Genomic DNA, 6,094 nt, shown 5'->3' on the forward strand with positions numbered 1-6,094 from the left:
AGCGTCATTGTGGTTATTTCTTTGAAGTAAGGAATATATCTATTTTACCAAAACCAAATGATCCTCTGAATGTCACATTGTCATAAAACTACACTACACCTTTGACATGTGTTATAACTACATTATAAACAAATTATACAGTCTTATAACCAGCTTATGACCAACTTATAAAGCCCCTGTCATTTATCCTCATTGTCTTCGGTGACTACGTCATTGGAGCCCTTAGCACTGAGCACAGTGGCACCAGAGGGGTTGTCTGACGCTTCCTTGAACCTCATTAGCCAGACAGGTTAATGAGCGCAGTTAGCATCAGTGTTAGCGTTAGCGCCTCAATGGAACACTACCACGCTTGTCGCCATGGTCACAGCATCATGTGTCAGGTCCCTCTCTAAGCAGGAGAAGAGACAGATGATCAAAACACTGCCATTCCTCTGAGAGCCTGATAGTTGATAACCCCTGACACTGTAAAGAAGGAGAGCCTGATATCTGATAACCCCTGACACTGTAAATGAGGAGAACCTGATAGTTGATAACCCCTGACACTGTAAAGAAGGAGAGCCTGATATTTGATAACCCCTGACACTGTAAATGAGGAGAACCTGATATTTGATAACACCGGATACTGTAAAGAAGGAGAGCCTGATATCTGATAACCCCTGACACTGTAAATGAGGAGAACCTGATAGTTGATAACCCCTGACACTGTAAATGAGGAGAACCTGATATTTGATAACACCGGATACTGTAAAGAAGGAGAGCCTGATATTTGATAACCCCTGATACTGTAAAGAAGGAGAGCCTGATATCTGATAACCCCTGATACTGTAAATGAGGAGAACCTGATATTTGATAACCCCTGATACTGTAAAGAAGGAGAGCCTGATATCTGATAACCCCTGATACTGTAAATGAGGAGAACCTGATATTTGATAACCCCTGATACTGTAAAGAAGGAGAGCCTGATATTTGATAACACCTGACACTGTAAATGAGGAGAGCCTATTAGTTGATAACACCTGATACTGTAAAGAAGTAATGTCAGGTCAACACGATTGTTCAGTTTTTCGATCTGTCATTTCTTCGAATTCCCTGTGAATGGGTTTGTGTTGGAGGGAATTGATCATCTGTATCTGTATGTAAGTGTACTAAAATCAAATCAAATCAAATGTATTTATAAAGCCCTTCGTACATCAGCTGATATCTCAAAGTGCTGTACAGAAACCCAGCCTAAAACCCCAAACAGCAAGCAATGCAGGTGTTGAAGCACGTTGGCTATGAAAAACTCCCTAGAAAGGCCAAAACCTAGGAAGAAACCTAGAGAGGAACCAGGCTATGAGAAGTGGCCGGAGATTATAACAGAACACGGCCAAGATGTTCAAATGTTCATAAATGACCAGCATGGTCAAATAATAGGTCTGGGACAGGTAGCACGTCCGGTGAACATTCCATAGCCGCAGGCAGAACAGTTTAAACTGGAGCAGCAGCACGGCCAGGTGGACTGGGGACAGCAAGGAGTCATCATGCCAGGTAGTCCTGAGGCATGGTCCTAGGGCTTAGGTCCTCCAAGAGAGAGAAAGAAAGAGAGAATTAGAGAGAGTATGCTTAAATTCACACAGGACACCGGATAAGACAGAAGAAGTACTCCAGATATAACAAACTGACCCTAGCCCCCCGACACATAAACTACTGCAGCATAAATACTGGAGGCATGTATACTAGTACCTGTATGGATGAGTTCATTATATATATTTATAAAATACCTGTAAGGACAAGTACAGTATATATATAATACCTGTATGGATGAGTACAGTATATATATAATATCTGTATGGATGAGTACAGTATATATATAATATCTGTATGGATGAGTTCATTATATATATTTATAAAATACCTGTAAGGACAAGTACCATATATATACAGTATATATACAGTATATACACAGTATATATACACTAAAACATTAAAATAACACATCCTAGATCTGAATGAATGAAATATTCATATTAAATACTTTTTTTCTTTACATAGTTGAATGTGCTGACAACAAAATCACACAAAAATGATACATGGAAATCAAATGTATCAACCCATGGAGGTCTGGATTTGGAGTCACCACACTACAGGCTGATCCAACTTTGATGTAATGTCCTTAAAACAAGTCAAAATGAGGCTCAGTAGTGTGTGTGGCCTCCACGTGCCTGTATGACCTCCCTACAATGCCTGGGCATGCTCCTGATGAGGTGGTGGATGGTCTCCTGGGGGATCTCCTCCCAGACCTGGACTAAAGCATCTGCCAACTCCTGGATAGTCTGTGGTGCAACGTGGCGTTGGTGGATGGAGCAAGACATGATGTCCCAGATGTGCTCAATTGGATTCAGGTCTGGGGAACAGGCGGGCCAGTCCATAGCATCAATGCCTTCCTCTTGCAGGAACTGCTGACACACCCCAGCCACATGAGGTCTAGCATTGTCTTGCATTAGGAGGAACCCAGGGCTAACCGCACCAGCATATGGTCTCACAAGGGGTCTGAGGATCTCATCTCGGTACCTAATGGCAGTCAGGCTACCTCTGGCGAGCACATGGAGGGCTGTGCGGCCCCCCAAAGAAATGCCACCCCACACCATGACTGACCCACCGCCAAACCGGTCATGCTGGAGGATGTTGCAGGCAGCAGAATGTTCTCCACGGCGTCTGTCACGTCTGTCACATGTGCTCAGTGTGAACCTGCTTTCATCTGTGAAGAGCACAGGGCGCCAGTGGAGAATTTGCCAATCTTGGTGTTCTCTGGCAATAGCCAAACGTCCTGCACGGTGTTGGGCTGTAAGTCCCCCACTTGTGGACGTCGGGCCCTCATACCACCCTCATTTGAGCAGACACATGCACATTTGTGGCCTGCTGGAGGTCATTTTGCAGGGCTCTGGCAGTGCTCCTCCTGCTCCTCCTTGCACAAAGGCGGAGGTAGCGGCCATGCTGCTGGGTTGTTGCACTCATACGGCCTCCTCCACGTCTCCTGATGTACTGGCCTGTCTCCTGGTAGCGCCTCCATGCTCTGGAAACTACGCTGACAGACACAGCAAACCTTCTTGCCACAGCTCGCATTGATGTGCCATCCTGGATGAGCTGCACTACCTGAGCCACTTGTGTGGGTTGTAGACTCCATCTCATGCTACCACTAGAGTGAAAGCACCGCCAGCATTCAAAAGTGACCAAAACATCAGCCAGGAAGCATAGGAACTGAGAAGTGGTCTGTGGTCACCACCTGCAGAACCACTCCTTTATTGGGAGTGTCTTCCTAATTGCCTATAATTTCCACCTGCTGTCTATTCCATTTGCACAACAGCATGTGAAATTTATTGTCAATCGGTGTTGCTTCCTAAGTGGACAGTTTGATTTCACAGAAGTGTGATTGACTTGGAGTTACATTGTGTTGTTTAAGTGTTTCCTTTACTTTTTTGAGCAGTGTATATATAGGTAGATATATAGATATATAGATATTAACTTTATATATTATCTACCTCACTTGCTTTGGCAATGTTAACACGTTTCCCATGCCAATAAAGCCCTTGAATTGAATTGAATTGATATACTGTCTATATAGTACCTGCATGGATGAGTACAGTATATATGTATTGTACCTGTATGGATTTGGACAGTATATATATAGTACCTGTATGGATGAGTACAGTATGTATGCTATATCATTGTCTCTGAACCCAGAGGCAGGCTTTGGAGGCCTGTAGGAACTGAATGAGAATGTTAGTTGAGGTAAACGCCAGTTCAGTTCCTCTCACACAACCCTGTGTTTGTGTGTGTGTGTGTGTGTTTGGTGTGCTGCACACACCTGCAGCAAGGGAATAACAGCAAGTCTGTCAGGTTACTAGGCTAGCAGCCAGCTCCTTAAGGAGGCAGCCCCCCTCTGCAATTCTGAAAGTGCAGTGTGTGTGTGTGTGTGTGTGTGTGTGTGTGTGTGTGTGTGTGTGTGAGAGAGACTGATTGGAGGGGTTATCTGTGTGTATAATTGCTGTACTCCCAGTTGAGAGACTGTTGTTAACACACATCCCTTCAGGCTGTTGTTTGGATCGAAACCACAGGATCTGGCAACACACACACACACACACACACACACACACACACACACACACACACACACACACACACACACACACACACACACACATTGACACACACTCTACAGAACAGACACCTGGCAGATTGGCAGTATGAAAGACAACCACTTGGCCTGACTTCCTACCAGGGGGTACTGATGTAGCTTCGGAGCAGCCCAGTAGAACAGAACATGCTGTTGATTTTATGGGATACTGTAATACTTTAACACTTTAATAAACAACTCCCTGTTGTTAAAATGGAAGGCTGAGATCTGAAGACTGGTGTTAGCTTTACGAGCTATCGCCTTGGCTTTAGCTCAGAGGACAAACACAATCCTACGGCACACAGAAAACCTGTGGTTTAAATAGATTTAAAGCCTTCAATCCCAGGTTGTATGGCCTGCAGGAGACCAGGGTTTGAATCTAGGTTGATGGCACTCCTTGCCTCCAGACAACTTGTGTAGGTTCTCCATCCCTCCTCTGTTGAAGTCACATGGGCTCTGAGCCAAAGGAAGTTGGCCAATCCAGTGGTAGTGTATAATGGAGTTAGTAACTTAACGAATGCTCAAGGTCCCTTAATACACTTGGCCTTATTAGAGTTGACTTAGCTAAAGTGGCTTTAAGATGTAGAGATTACAGGCCTACAGGGCAGAGGCCATCTGGTTAGGTCGTAGAGCAGAGCAGGTGTTCTAGCACGGTAACGACCAGGGAAGGTAGTGTTGGTGTAATGACCAGGTAAGGACCAGGGAAGGTAGTGTTTGCATCATGACACGGAAAGGACCAGGGAAGGTAGTGTTTGTATCATGACACGGTAAGGACCAGGGAAGGTTGTGTTGGTGTCATGACACGGTAAGGACCAGGGAAGGTAGTGTTTGTATCATGACACGGTAAGGACCAGGGAAGGTAGTGTTGGTGTCATGACACGGTAAGGACCAGGGAAGGTAGTGTTTGTATCATGACACAGTAAGGATCAGGGAAGGTAGTGTTTGTATCATGGCACGGTAAGGACCAGGGAAGGTAGTGTTTGTATCATGGCACGGTAAGGACCAGGGAAGGTAGTGTTTGTATCATGACACGGTAAGGACCAGGGAAGGTAGTGTTTGTATCATGACACGGTAAGGACCAGGTAAGGTAGTGTTGGTATCATGACATGGTAAGGACCAGGGAAGGTAGTGTTGTATCATGACACAGTAAGGACTATGGAAGGTAGTGTTTGTATCATGGCACGGTAAGGACCAGGGAAGGTAGTGTTTGTGTCATGACACGGTAAGGACCAGGTAAGGTAGTGTTGGTATCATGACATGGTAAGGCCCAGGTAAGGTAGTGTTTGTATCATGGCACGGTAATGACCAGGGAAGGTAGTGTTTGTGTCATGACACGGTAAGGACCAGGGAAGGTAGTGCTTGTATCATGGCACGGTAATGACCAGGGAAGGTAGTGTTTGTGTCATGACACGGTAAGGACCAGGGAAGGTAGTGCTTGTATCATGACACGGTAAGGACCAGGTAAGGTAGTGTTGGTATCATGACATGGTAAGGACCAGGGAAGGTAGTGTTGTGTCATGACATGGTAAGGACCAGGGAAGGTAGTGTTGGTATCATGACACGGTAAGGACCAGGGAAGGTAGTGCTTTTATCATGACCAGGTAAGGACCAGGGAATGTAGTGTTTGTATCATGACACGGTAAGGACCAGGGAAGGTAGTGTTTGTATCATGACACGGTAAGGACCAGGGAAGGTAGTGTTTGTATCATGACACGGTAAGGACCAGGTAAGGTTGTGTTTGTATCATGACACGGTAAGGACCAGGGAAGGTAGTGTTTGTATAATGACACGGTAAGGACCAGGTAAGGTTGTGTTTGTATCATGACACGGTAAGGACCAGGTAAGGTTGTGTTTGTATCATGACACGGTAAGGACCAGGGAAGGTAGTGTTTGTATCATGACACGGTAAGGACCAGGGAAGGTAGTGTTTGTATCATGACA

The sequence above is a fragment of the Oncorhynchus mykiss genome, unplaced genomic scaffold (genome assembly GCF_013265735.2).
Source record: "Oncorhynchus mykiss isolate Arlee unplaced genomic scaffold, USDA_OmykA_1.1 un_scaffold_227, whole genome shotgun sequence".
Lineage (NCBI taxonomy): Eukaryota > Metazoa > Chordata > Actinopteri > Salmoniformes > Salmonidae > Oncorhynchus > Oncorhynchus mykiss.